Genomic DNA, 15,222 nt, shown 5'->3' with positions numbered 1-15,222 from the left:
TGTAGTCTCAGCAGATGGGGTGAGCTAGTAACATTTCCCCCGTTACATGGAACATTTAAACCCTGTCTTGCCAGCATCTCTGCTCTGATTGTGGATCAAATCTTTTGAACTTTTAAAGTTGGAGTGTTAACGTGTAGGCAAACTGAATAGAGCCCTTTGCACATGTGAAGTATCTGAATGGTCTCCCACCAACAAGACTGTGTTGCTGTGTCAGTAAATGGGATGAGAGTGAATCCCTTTCCAATTTTAACTGGTGAACAATCTGTTTACAGTGTGAGTTTACCTACACATTTTCAGCTCAGATATGGATTTCGAAATCGACTGGTAATGGGTTCCACATTCTTAGCACTACATAAGAAAAAGGAACAGGAGTAGGCCATTCGGCCCCTCAAGCCTACTCCGCCATTTAATAAGATCATGGCTAACCTGATAATCACCTGAAATCTGTATCTCACCTATCATTGCTTCCCAAGGATATATCGACCTCTGCCTTAAAAATATTCAAAGACTTTGCTTCCACAGACTTTTCAGGAACGGAGTTCCAAAGTTTCACGACCCTCTGAGAGAGAAAAGAAATATCCTCATCTCCATTTCAAATGGGTGACCCCTTGTTTTTAAACAGCGATTCCGAGTTCTCGATTCTCTCACAAGAGGTAACATCCTCTCCAAATGCACCCTGTCAAGTACCCTGAGGATCTTTCTGTTTCACTGATAGGGTAAAGTAAAGCAAAATACTGCAGATGCTGGTTATCCGAAATAAAAACAGAAAATGCTGGAATTCTCAGCAGATCTGGTAGTGACTGTGGAGAGAGAGACATGGTTTTCATTTCAGGTCTGTAACCTTTCATCAGAACTGCACTGCATCTGAAATGTTAATCATGCCTCTCAATCCAAAGATACTGCCAGATGTAGTAAGGGAACTCAAGAAGGAAATGAAAATCCCCTTTGAGGAATGGAATCCAATGCGAATGAAGGGTGAACTGCCCGACTGACCAGAGACAGTCAAGGCACCTTTCCCTTCTTTAAGACGCTGGAACAGTGACTCTAATGTTATCAGTGAAATTAACTGATCTGAGACATTGAAAGGATTCTCATTACCGCACATCAGGAATTCAAACCTAATATCGGCTTCGGGACAATCAGAATACTTGGTATCAGACAAGACAATGAAAGGCTCGAAGGGAGATGGCACCGGTTGTAGGAGAGCTGGTTCCCGGTGACATGAATGTGTCTGCAGTGGGTGGGATCAGACTGTTTCCATGTATCTGGAATGAATGTCCCACCCTTTATTTTGGAAGAGTAAAACTGATAGAGTGCGATAGCCATCTGGGTAGTGGCAATCTGAACATTAGACTCAGTGACACCCTGGTTGGGATACCTTGCCGGTTAGGTTTGTGTAAGTGTCTGTGGTGCAATTGGTCAGCGTGTTTCCCTGTTAACTGAAAGGTTGGTCTTTCAAGACCACCCAGGGGGTGAAGATTTTTACTGTTTTTCCCCCTCAGCACCAATCATTGTCACACAGTTCCGGGTTGTCATTGGGTACTTGGGCTGCAAGATATCCCCAAATGGTGGTAGGTCTTTTGTTGTCCAGTGAGCTCCCACAAAAACAGCTTCTTTTTAAAATTACGTTTTCTGTCAAATACAATGAGAAAAGATTTGGACCCACTATGTATCTTCATCTAACCCATTAGAAATTCATGAAATTATTGGAATCAAACGAACCCCTCAATTATTCACTCTTCCTCAACTCCACAGTGAGTGAGACAGGGAAAAGCAGAAAAGCAGCAATATTCCGGCCCCGCACTCTCCAATCACCCGCTGCCAGCAGAAAGCGGCGACTGCAGCTTCAATCAGCGGGTTACTGCCCGTCCCTGGGATGCGAGATATTCCAACCCGGGCCAAACCTCCCAATACACCGAGCACAGGCTCAGGAAAACGCAGGTAGATTATATCCGGGTCACTAAACCTCCGAGCAGCATTTACAGAATTCCCGAGTGAGTGAGTCACAAATAAAATTCACACCAACTTTCTAAACTTTTCACTGTAAAATTCCTTCATTTTACTGAAAATCTGACTGTTGTGAATCTGAAAATGAGCACCATGGGATTTGTGTTACCGAGTGACTTGTTTTCCATTGTTTGTCCGTAGGTTTGCAATTCAATTTGTGTTGGATGTTGAAGTGATTCTGATTTCAAAATGAGGACACGAAGCAGCTAAATACTAAATCCAGCAGAAAAACCCGAGGTAAATCGATCACAGTATTTGGAAGGAGGTGCAGCTAAGAAGTGGAAGATGTGAATGATGTTATTGATGATTGAGGGGAATGCATTGCAACTTTGGGGCATTTCAAGGCCGATTACGTTCCACACTTTAAAATTCCGACCAAGCTGAGGTATCAGGTAGAAAGCAGCAAGTTCAACCATGTATATTGGGATACACAACAGTTTTTCATGTTCCTAGCTAGCTTAGTTGGCAGAGCATGAGAATGTTAATCTCTGGGTCATGGGTTCGAGCCCCACGCTGGTGCTGTAATACTTTGAAAATCTGAATAAAAGTTGTACTGTCTGGAAACATTCACCCTTCCTCCAGCTGCTGAGTTTTTCCAGCATATCCTGCTTTTGTTTCAGATTTCCATCATTCACAGTAATTTGCTTTTATCTTTTTAATTTGAAATCTTGCTGCTTAAATAAAACACCAACTGATCACTGCGGCTCCTGTGAAACTTACATGGCAGACATTCATCACCGAAAGCAACTGACACACGTCAAATTCAAAGTACTTTCATGTCGCATCTCTTTCTGCTTCTGTCTCACCCCCAGCTCCCTCTGCCCGTCCAGCTCCCAGGTCAATTAGCTGCTTCATGCAGACACAGTGAATTCGTGGGAATGGGTAAAACTCGTGGGTAAAGAGACAACTGGATCTCATCTTCCTGATTCTCCCAGATACTGATTACAGGAAACTCTTTCGAGTTACCAACAGTCACAGATTGCAACTTCTTTCGAGTACAATCACAGTTCTTGGTTTTCCAGGAATGGGATATGAACACACAACCCTCTGATTCAAAAGCGAGGGTGCTATGAACTGAGCCACAAGTATCCACAGTCACTTACCTTCAACTTGTTCAGCTTTTTAATTGATTTTCACACTGGGTTTCAATGTGAAGAAAGCAAAGCTTTGATAAGCTTATATTGTTCAGCAGATGTCCTGCAAGAAGATACATGACAGGCCGATGATAACAGTGCTCTTTGGACGTGGTGAGCTCCAGTGAAGGATTGGCACCATTAATGTGTCGCTCAATTAGTCTCGTGATAAATCTCGTGCTGGAAATGACAAGAAAACTCGCTGAATTTGTTCCGTGTTTAGGTTTCAAAGGAGCCGAACACATGGTAAGAAAGCGCATCTCGCTCGAGTGGGTTATAAAATGGCAGAAGGACCCGTGCTGTTGCTATAAAATTATAGAAAGTTACAGCACAGAAAGAGGCCATTCGGCCCGGCGTGCTGGTTTCAAAGAGCAGTAGTGATTGTTTGATCCATCAGGAGTGATATTTGTGCCGGTGCAAACAGTAGGCAGCAAAATTCGTACTTCTCCCACCCATATTTTGCCTCACACCAACATTTCTATAGTCAGTGCTTTGCAACTTTTCCTCTTCCTTCATTCCTTCACTTCACTTGAACCAAGTGTGATGTTTTCCAGCTCTGAGGCAAAACTTAAACTCTCACTTCTCTGATTCTGGTGGAGCTTTTAAACGTTTCCAATCAATGAAAAATCAACGCTCATTCCAACAAATTCAATAACTCGACGTTTCCTGACTGGGAATCGAACCCGGGCCGCGGCAGTGAGAGCGCCGAATCCTGACCATTAGACCACCAAGGGAACTGCTCCAACACTTTTTGATTTGGCTTATCTGCGCTGCATTTGCCTATTGTTTTTCAGTTCATATCTCCTTCACCACAAAACTGCCTGTTTAGGTTCAAGATAAACGACTTCTTCAGCCAATGAAAACAACGGTTGCTGTGATCTGGAACATGAAATTGACAGTGAGGTGAAATAGCCCCACAAGCTGCTCATGTATAACTTTCAATTTCCAAAACCCTCCACCCTATTCGCTGTTGGTCCAATGGAAGCGCCGATTCCCAGTCACTGGACATCAGGGAAACTACCAACAAGGCTTGACATTTGGATTATGGAGGCAACTTATGACATTTTCTTTTTCATTCCCGATCTCCTTCACCAGAGACAACTTTCTCCGACTAATTGGTCTGTTTGGGTTGAACACAAGTGACTTTTCCCCAATGAGAAGAACCATTGCTGATGGCTGGAACATGAAATCGGTACTTTCCTCCTTTAAGACAGTTCTTAAAGCCTCCCCCTTTGACCGAGCTTTTAGACATCTGACCGAATATGTGTCTCAGTGTCACACTTTGATATATAATGCTCCTGGGGAACGTCTTATGACGTTTCATTCGGTAAAAGGTGCTGTTGTTGTAGGCTATATATAGAAAGTTTCAGTTTTTTATCTTTTTACTTTTAAAATCTTGCTGCTTGAAATAAAAAAAAAACACCAACTAAACACTGCGGCTCCTGTGAAACTTACAAGACTGTCATTCATCACTGAAAGCAACTGACACACATCGAATTCAAAACACTTTCATGTCGCATCTCATTCTGCTTCTGTCCCTGTTTGGCCTCCAGCTTCCTCTACCCGTCCAGCCCCCAGGTTAATTAGGTGCTTGATGCAGACACAGCCAGTTCGTGGGAATGGGTAAAACTCGTTGGTAAAGAGACACCTGGATCTCATCTTCCTGGTTCTCCCAGATACTGATTACAGGAATGTGCCTAGTGCCGATTATCCACAGTCAGTCTCCTCCCAGTTGTTCAGCTTTGTAATTGATTTTCACACTGGGTTTCAATGTGTAGAAAGCAGAGCTGTGATAAGCTTTATATTGTTCAGCAGATGTACTGCAAGAAGATACATGACAGGCTGATGATAACAGTACTCTTTGGATGCGGTGAGCTCCAGTGAAGGATTGGCACCATTAATGTGTCGTTCAATTAGTCTCGTGAAAAATCTCGTGCTGGAAATGACAAGAAAACTCGCTGAATTTGTTCCTTGTTTAGGTTTCAAAAGAGCCAAATACAAGGTAAGAAAGCGCATCTCGCTCGAGTGGGTTATAAAATGGCAGAATGACCCGTGCTGTTGGGAAATATAAAATTATAGAAAGTTACAGCACAGAAAGAGGCCATTCGGCCGGGCATGCTGGTTCCAAAGAGGAGTTGTGATTGGTTGATCCTTCAGGAATGATATTTGTGTCAGTGCAAACAGTAGGCAGCAAAATTCGTACTTCTCCCACCCATATTTTGCCTCACACCAACATTTCTACAGTCAGTGCTTTGCACCCAGCCCTTCCCCTCTCCTCTTCCTTCATCCCCTTACCCCACTTGAACTAAGTGTGATGTTTTCCAGCTCTGAGGCAAAACTTAAAACAACACTCCCATGATTCTGGTGGAGTTTTAAACGTTTCCAATCAATGAATAACCAACACTCGTTCCAACAAATTTACATTCCCTGACCGGGAATCAAATGCAGGCCGCAGCGCTAAGAGCACCACAACCTAACCATGAGACCACCAGGGAAGCTGCACCAATAATTTTCGATTTGGCTTATCTACGCTGCTTTTGTCTATTGTTTTTCAATTCAGATCTCTTTCACCACAGAACTGTCTGTTTATGTTCAAGATAAACGACTTTGTCAGCCAATGAAAACAACGGTTGCTGTGAGCTTTCTAAGCTTATGTGATCATTCTCACTCTTTCATTCCCAATTTGGTGGGAAGAATGAGGAGAGACAGGATAAATTTCAGGGTTCCCGTGAAAAGGCCAGGTAATGGCCATGACAAGACGGGCAGAAAGACCGCTTTCTCTGCTGTAACCTTTATGATTTCATACAACTAATAGTGGTATAGAAACAACTTCTGTAGTCGTGGCCGAGTAGTTAAGGCGATGGATTAGAAATCCATTGGGGTTACCCAGCGCAGGTTCGAATCCTGCTGACTACGTTTCCTGTTATTTCTGACTTTAACTGCACGCAGATAGAACTAATTATTGTTTGAATCGAGGAAAAGAGATCCAAACACATCCGTGATTTCTTATGTCCATTCATTGTCAGCCTTCTGCAAATCTCCAGTCGGAAGTCAAAAAAAAGAGAGCCAAATTGGTGACATGATTTCATCCTGGCATTTGCCTCTCCTTAAGCCCCTGTCAGTCTCGGTGTATATCTCTGTTTGTTCTTGTGTGTAGGTCAATGTGGTTTCGTTCCCCGAGGTGAACACATTTTTACGAGCACAAACTGTATTCACATTCGTGGTGCAACTTCACATTACCATGTTACAGTGAAAAATATCAGGATGAAAGAGACAACAGGAGTCTGTCTTTTTCTATGTATGGACTACAACAACTTATATTTATAAAGCTCCTTTTACCTCATGAAACGTCACAAGGCGTTCCCCAGGAGCATTGTATAACAAAGTGTGACGCTGAGCCTCATATTCGGTCAGATGACTAAAAGCTCGGTCAAAGGGGGAGGCTTTATGAACTGTCTTAAAGGGGGAAAGTATCGATTTCATGTTCCAGCTCTCAGCAATGGTTCTTCTCATTGGCTGAAGACGTCACTTGTGTTCAAACGACATAGACCATTTGGTCAAAGAAACTTGACCCTGGAAAAAGGGATCTGGAAAGGGAAAATGCCTCAAGCAGCCTGCATGTGTCAAACTGCTGGGTTAGTGGTTAGAATGCAGTAATTTTATCAGTACAGCCTGCGTTCGATTCCTGGTTAGGGATTTGAAACTTATTCCTCCTGGGCGAGCTGATCAAATCAATGTGATTAATTTGCTGGTTGTAAATAACACTGTAAAGCTCTGCTAGAAATGATGGAGTAAGAGTGTAAGTTTCACATCAGAGCTGGAAATGTCGTAAGGGCAAAACTCGGGAATAAACCCAGAGTCGGAGTGAGGGAGTGAAAATAAAAGAGAAGGACTGTGATAGGTTACAAAGCACTGACTATAGAGCTGGTGGTGCACGGCAGAATATTATTCCCGTGTTACCCATGTCACATGCAGTTCTAATTTCCTGATTTATCCCATGCCCAACATTACCACTACAGTTTGGTGGCCTATAAACAACTCCCACCAATGTTTGCTGCCTCTTGTTGTTTCTTAGCTCCACCCAAACTAATTCCACATCTTGATCCTTCAATCTAAGATCCTCTGTCACTAATGTACCGATCTCGTTCCTTATTAACAGCGCGACCCCACCTCGTTTTCCTTTTTGTCCATTCTTCCTAAAAGTATTCAGGTCAACCAATCACACTGTTCTTTGAAAGCAGCACACAGGGCCGAATGGCCTTTTTTCTTTGCTGTAACTTTCTGTCATTTTATTTTTCCTAATACCACGGTTAAGATGAACTTTCTTACCTTCCATATGATGCTTTGAATTCAAGACATTCAGCAAATTCAGCAAGTTTTCTTTTCATTTATGGCAGGGAATTTGGAGCCGGACTCATTGAGCGGCAATTAAATGTTCTCATTCGTCAGATGCAGCTCACCGAGTTAAAACAGGCACTGTTAGCATCAGCCTGTTATGTACATTCTTGCTGTACATCTTCTGAGCTATAAGCTGATCAGAGCTCCACTTTCTGAACATTGTGCTTATTTTCACACTGTCTTTCAATTTCAAATCTTAACAACACACATATTTGTGATTTTCTGTGTGTGTCAATGTGGTTCAGTTTCCCATTTTTACCACCCAAACATTGGCCATGTTAGTTCTGTGGCTTCATGTTAAGGTGGTACAGGGAAAAAAAGAGCAGTTTTAAAACATTTCTCTCTTTTCTTTGAGTGGAGACTGTTCAGCAACTAAACCTCCAGATGTTACTGGGTGATGATTGAAGCTTTCACATGATCTTATTAAGTAGCTAAGAACGCTCGAGGGGCCGAATGGCCAATTCCTGATCATAATTTTTTATATTCTAATTCAATGTCAATGTTGGTGAAGACAATGTTTGTGTCTAATTTGAATGTGGTAGCGAGGCCGAGCGGGCTCAGCCGCTGGTTCAGGTTTTGATCTCTCTGGTGATTTGGGCTTCACTCCCACCGCTGCCAAACTTTCTGGTGGTTTGTTATTTGAGGCGCTTCCCAAAAATTCTCCATGCGGTGAAGGGGCAGCTGATCTGTGCAGTATTGTATTTCATTTGGAAGAATGAGGAGAGACAGTGTAAATCCCAGGGTGACTGGGAAAAGGTGGGACAATGACACGGACTGGAAGACCTTCTTTCACTGGAACTCCCTGTATTCATTCTATTATTTTAAACAAACAACATGCAGCCTTTACCCAGTTGTCCTGGCCGAGTGCTGAAGGCATTTTTACACATGGTTCGAATCCTGCCAACTCCCTTTCTTCTCATTCCTGATTGACACAAACTGCCTGCAGAATAAATTATCAATCAAATGAAAAAGAAAACCACCCAAATACCCCCGTGTTTCTTACTTTTGTTATTCTGAAAACATTCACTACATTTGCAGTCTGAAATGGAACAATAATTGGCCAAGTTGGTGACATCCTTGCTTTCTGGGTGTTTGTCTCTCCTTAGGCCTCTGTCACTCTCGGTGTATGTGTCGGTGTGTGTTCCTCTGTGTGTGTCAATGCGGTTCAGTTCCCCGAGGGGATGGACACATGTTCACTTCATAAACTTGATTCACATTAATTGTTCAGCTTCATATTAAAATGTCAAAGAGAAAAATATCAGGATGAAAGATGCAAGAGAGAGTTTGCAATGTTTGGAAGGAGGTGCAGCTAAGAAGTGGAAGATGTGAATGTTATTGATGATTGAGAGGAATGCATTGTAACCTTGGGGCTTTTATAGGCCGATTACCTTCCACACTTTGAAATTCAGAACAAGCTGAGGCTCCAGGGAGGAAGGAACATTGATCTCCCTGAATTTTTGCATAGGAAACAATGACTGTGCATTCCCGGCTAGCTTACCCGGTAAAGCGTGAGACTCTTAATCTCAGCATCGTGACTTCAAGCCCCATGCTGGGCACCGCAGTATTTTTTAAGCTTTGACGGGTGATCCCCAACTCCCCATCCCTCCAGCAGTGTCACCGCTCAAACTGAGTCTTTCTCCATCCCACTTTGTTAATATCACAGCTGCTGGCTTCTGAGTGAAAACAGCCTCGGTTTCACTGGAAGTCGGAGAGTTTCGTGCTTCGGATTTAATACTTTCACCGCCGCAGCCCAGGTTCAACTCCTGATCAGGAGCTAACTTTTTTCTTACCGCTGTGTGAACTGTCACAATGCACAGGAATTCCTCGTGTAAACTGTTAAAGCGAACCTGAAATTTAATGTAGGGAAGTGTGAAGTGATTCATGTTGGTCGGAAGAATGAAGAGAGGCAACATCACATAAAGTGTACCATTCTGAAGGGGCTTCTGTGTTACAGAGCGAGTGGTTAGGATCTGGAATGCATGGCCTGAGAGTATGAGGGAGACAGATTCAATCGCGGATTTCAAAAGAGAATTGGACAGAAAATTCAGGTCTCCGGGGAAAGGACGGGGGACTATAACATTCTAACATGAAGTTGCACGAATAATGTGAATGAAGATTGTGATGGTAAAAAAGTGTTCATCCCCACAGGGAACTGTTCCACATTGACACACACAGGGGAACACACACAGACACATGCACCGAGAGTGACAGGGGCCTCAGGATCCACAAACACCCAGAAAGTTAGGATGTCACCAGCTTGTCCAATTATTGTTCCATTTCAGACTGCAGATTTGGTGAATGCTTGCAGATGAACGGAAATGAAGAAATGCGGAGGAGAAGCAGGAGAAACACACGGGACTGTTTGGAAAGTCTTTATTCCATTTCACCAACAATTAATTTAATTCTGGATTCACCTAAAGTATGGAGCAGCAGACAGCGAGAATTCAAACCTACATGGGGAGAGCCCAATAGATTTCGAACCCATTGTCTTAACCACTCATCCGCAATTACAGATCTCACATCAATTTCAATCTTGTTCATATGAAATCATAGAAAGGTTATAACAGAAAGAGGGAATTCGGCCCCACATATTCCTAGTCAGCCTGGAATTCATACTGCGTCTCCTTGTTCTTCCTGCCAAGATGAAGATCTTAATACATCGACGGCCACGAGCCCATGCTTAGGTGAAGTGACTGAAAGAACAAATCAACTGAAATTTTGATTCGTACCCACGAAGAGAACAGAGCCCAAACAAAACACCTTAACCCAGCCGGCCACGCTCCCACTATCAAAGGTAAACTAACCATTGCCTTGGGTGGTAACAGCTCCAAAATAGAACACAACAAACAGGAGCAGGGATTGACCATTTGCCTCTCCAGCGCCTCATAGTGTCAGAGAATCAGAGCTAAGGCTACACACAGATGGAGGCCATTCAGCCTGGGTCGGAGGAACAAAGGACTCAGGGGCAGGAGTAGGCCATTGAGCTCCTTGACCCTGCTTCATCATTCATTGAGGTTACGGCTAATCTGGTTGTGGTCTCAACTCCGCCTTCCTGCCTGCCCCCCATAATCTTTGACCCCCTTGTCTATCAAAAATCTGTCTAATTCTGTCTTGTGTAAATTCAATGACCAAACCTCTGATGAAAATAATTTCACAGGCGAATGACCCTCTGAGAGGAACAAAATCTCCTTAACTCCGTCTGAAAAGGGAGATCTCTTACTCTTCTGGAAACTAATTCACCTGGTCCCACTCCCCCGCGTTTGTCCCTGGAGACCTGCATTTTCTGTCCAATTCTCTTTTGAAATCCGCGATTGAATCTGCCTCCCCCCCACACTCTCAGGTAGTGCATTCCAGATCCTAACCACTCGCTGTGTAACAGAGAAACCCCTTTAGAATTATCGGCGTTGGGACAAGCAGAATACTTGGTAACAGACAAAACACAGAAAGGCTCGAAGATAGACGGCACCGGTTGTAGGGGAGCTGGTTCCCGGGGACATGGATGTGTCTGCAATGGGTGGGATCAGACTTTTTCCATGTGTCCACAATGAATGTCCCAACCATTATTTGGGAAGAGTTAAACTGATAGGGAATAATTGTCATTGCAGTTCAGCAATCTGAAGCTTTCTCTCACTGAGCCATTGGTTTAGGATATCTTACAGAGTGCAAGCTCTTCTATCAAGTCTCTGTGGCGCAATTGGTCAGCACGTTCGGCTGTTAACCGAAAGGTTGGTGGTTCGAGACCACCCAGGGACGAAGCTGGCACTTTTTTCTCCCCATCATTACTCATTAACGCTCTGATTTGTTTCGGGGTCCTGAAACTACAAGAAAATCCATCCCACACCCCACGTTGAAAACTCGGCTGTCACCCACTGAGATCCCACACCAAGCTCTGTTTATGGACATTCATTTCAGACATAACAAAGAATATGAACGATCGTGAACCCCTATCTAAATCAATACAGATCTATGAGGCTATTGGATTGAAACAAGCCCATCAATTAATCGCCTCTTCCTCAGCTCCTCAGTGAGTGAGACAGGAACAAGTAACAATATTCCAGCCCCGCACTCTCCAATCAACCGCTGCCAGTGGAAACATCTTCTTATTTTGCTGAATGTTATCTTCAGAAATGGTGAAGAGCGAATCTAATGTGGCTGCAAGATCCAGCATTCAGTTCATATTCAACAACAAACAGGAATGGGAGCGATACAACTTTTCCACACAGCTGGGTGATAATGTTTCCCCGAGCATCGAATGGAGTAACTTGCAGAAGCGAAATGAGCTGGGTAACCACAACGCTACAGGAACATTTCCCTGCCTGGATCCCAATGGAGCTGTCTGGAATGTTAAACGGTGACGTCATGCAGCAGCACTTTGGGTCTTTGTTTTGAAGAAATGGAATTCGGCTGTTCTCATTAGGAATGCTGGAGACAGACTGATCAACAATGTCATCATCAAATGGCACAGCGCAGTAAGAGGCCCTTACACCCATTCTATTTATAAACAGCCTTTTACAAAGATCTTGCCAATTAATCCCAATTTCTTTCTCTCTTTCCATGAATCAGAATTTTTTCCCTTTCGACCATTGCCAAATTCCTTTTCAAAGAAGCAGTTTCTGTAGAATCCATGCAGTTTGCCTTAATGAACATTTCCTTTTCACAATGAAATTAAGAGTTGGAGTAGGGTTCTTTCTGCAGTTTTCGATATTAACGTAAGTTATTTATGCAAGTCATTTCATGGTGAACTTACAAAAGGTGTTTATTCTGATCAGGCATGTCCTCAGTATTTTCTCAGTCATGATGACCATGAAACTATCACTGATTGCCTTACAAACCCATGCGATTCACCAGTCCTTTAGGGAATTCAATCGGTCGTCCTTACCTGGTCTGAGTTGCATGTGACACCAGACCCACAGTGATGTGGTTGATTCCTCAAGGGGAATTGGGGATGTGCAAAAATGTTGGCCAACGATGCTCATGAAAGAATGATGATCCTTGATGAAATGCGATACAAAGTAATTTTGGACCATCTCTCCCATTCCCTCGTGTTCAATCACAGTATCAGTTGTGTCTGTCTTACGATGACGCTCGTCTTTGGATCACACTGGTAGTCATCTTTCAGTCAGTAAGTAACTGAATTTGTATTTGTAAACTCATTAATTTCTGTTGTTGACGAAAGGAACTGCTAGTTTTTTTGTGCCTAGTCAGTTTCACCCCTCCTGATTTTGAGAACGCTTTTTGCGGCTTGATGAAGGGCAAATTTAATGTGGCGGTGAGATACTATATTCAGTTAATATTCAACAACAAATGTGAATTATGGAACTTTCCCTCACACTTGGATGTCTAAATTTCAATATTGTTTCTACCCAGTTCCAGACAGGGGGCCTTTTGCATGTATGTGATAACCACTTGGTAACTACAGAAACAATGGGCAGAACCACAGGGACCGACTTAGGATATCAAACCGTGCAGTCTTACTGCACTTCCGAACCCTGTTTTATGGAAGTACAATTCAGCTGAAAAACATAGCCATGCGGCAGAGAAATTGATCTAACATTAGGATCATAAAATGACACAGCACATCAGCTGGTCATTCAACACTTCACACACGTGCGAACTATCTAACTGTAATTCGTCTCTTTTTCTGTCTCTTTCTCATAACTGTGCCTTTTGGAGAAAATCATTCAAAGCCTGGTGAAGTGCCAGTGTCACATGGCTGTGAGATAATGTATTCGGCTATTGTTTAGCAAGAAACAGGAATTGTACAACTTCTCTCAATTAGATGATTCAGTTTTGATAATATTTTTGCCAGCTTTCGAACCGGTGACCTTGCGCATCTGAAGTGAATGTGATAAACACTACTTGTTTATTTGTTCATTTATGGGATGTGGACATCGCTGGCGAGGCCGCTACACCACAGAAACAATGTGCGAGAAAAAGCCAAAGGGACTTGTATGGAATGTCAAACTGTGTAGACCTGCTGCACTGCAAGATCCTCTTTTACAGGAATAGAACTGGGACGGGACATTTTGGAATGCTGCAGAGAAATTGATCTAATTGTAAACTGACACAGCTCATTAGGAGGCCATTCGACCCATCGGGTGTGTGCTTTCCTCAAAGAGCTATCCACTTAGTTCCAATACCATTCTCTTCCTTCATAACCATGCCGTTTTTTTTTTCCATTTCAAATAATTGTCCAATTCCCTTCTGAAAACTCTGTGTTCAGAAACACAATATTGAAAGAGGTGCAGGAGCTTCTGCAGTGTCCATGCTCAGTGTGTGAAAATTAACAAAGTTTCCCTGACCCAATGACATGGAGAGTTGAACTGGGGATTCATATGTTGTCTTCGAAATAAAGAGGAATATTTATTTATGCAATTGATTTCCTATTGAATATTTAAATGAAGTTTATTCTGAGCAAACACCTCCTCATTTTTCTCAGTCGATAATGTAATTCCCCTTGTTGTACAACCTGTTCCAGAGGTTGTTATAGAAAAGAGGGAAAGGTTTGCTGCAGCTACACAAAGCCCTGGTTAGATCACACCTGGAGGACTGTGTGTAGCCCTGGGAATGGCACCTTATAAAGGATCAATATTGGTCTTGGAAACAGGGCAATGCTGATCCAGCAGAATGTCAGTTCTGGAGAGTAAGTGGACATTCTCCCCCCCTCTGTAAATTGAGGTCAACCGAAACTGCTGCCCATGTCTTCAGTCACAGCAAGTCCCATTCCCCTACCACCCTCTACCCGCTGACCTACATTGGCTCCCGGTCAAAGAATGCATTTACTTCAAAGTTTCTTCGCCTTGTGTTCAAATCCCTCCTTGTTCTCGCCCTTCCCTATCTCTGTAATCTCCTCGAACCCCACAAGCCTCTGAGATATCTGTGCTCCTCTAATTCTGGCCCCTTATACATTCCCAATCAGAATCGCTCAACCATTGGTGACCGTGGTTGCAGTTACCGAGGCCCCAAACTCTGGAATTCCCTCCCTAAACCTCTCCGCCTCGACCTCACTTTCCTCCTTTAAGACTCTTCTTAAAACCTACCTCTCCGACCAAGCTTTCGTACATCTGGCCTAACATCTCCTTCTGTGTGTCATTGTCAGACTCTGTTACATAATGATCGTAACAGGTGTATGTGAAGACCATCACCTCCAAATTCTTCTCCAAGTCACACACCATCCTGACTTGTCTGACATCCAGTACCGGATGTACAGAAATTTCCTCCATTTAAATATTGAGAAGACTGAAGCCATTGTCTTCAGTCCCCGCTACAAACTCCACTCCCTATCCATCGACTCCATCCCTCTCCTGACAACTGTCTGAGACTGAACCAGACTGTTCACAACCATGGTGAAATATTTCACCGCAAGATGAGCTTCCAACCACTTATCCACATCATCACCAAGACCGCCTATTTCCACCTCAGTAACATCGTCCGACTCCACCCCAGTCTCAGCTCATCTGCTGCGGAAACTCTCATCCATTCCTTTGTTACCTCTGGACTTAACTATCCTAACGCCCTCCCGGCCGGCCTCCCACATTCAGCCTCCCTGTAACCTTCAGGTCATCCAAAACTCTGCTGCCCGTGTGCTTACTCACACCAAGTCTTGTTCACCCATCACCCCTGTGCTCACCGACCTACAAAGGCTCCAGGATAAGAAGCAACATTTTTAATTTCTCATCCATAT

At 43.4% G+C, this 15,222-nt stretch overlaps 2 non-coding genes and 1 pseudogene across 2 annotated transcripts; 2 read left to right on the top strand and 1 right to left on the bottom strand.

The window, feature by feature from the left end:
- The window catches only part of LOC144676381 (uncharacterized), a 61,309-nt pseudogene extending 46,596 nt beyond the window's left edge, over window positions 1-14,713 (bottom strand).
- Window positions 5,975-6,056, top strand: trnas-aga (transfer RNA serine (anticodon AGA)). The gene has a single exon. It is a non-coding gene; the product is annotated as a tRNA-Ser (tRNA).
- trnan-guu (transfer RNA asparagine (anticodon GUU)) lies at window positions 11,218-11,291 on the top strand. The gene has a single exon. It is a non-coding gene; the product is annotated as a tRNA-Asn (tRNA).
- Window positions 14,714-15,222: the final 509 nt, after the last annotated feature.

The sequence above is a fragment of the Cetorhinus maximus genome, unplaced genomic scaffold, assembly GCF_964194155.1.
Source record: "Cetorhinus maximus unplaced genomic scaffold, sCetMax3.hap1.1 HAP1_SCAFFOLD_1557, whole genome shotgun sequence".
In the NCBI taxonomy this organism is placed as follows: Eukaryota; Metazoa; Chordata; class Chondrichthyes; order Lamniformes; family Cetorhinidae; genus Cetorhinus; species Cetorhinus maximus.
The sequence above is the reverse complement of the archived record's forward strand: the minus strand, read 5'-3'. Positions and strand labels throughout refer to the sequence as shown.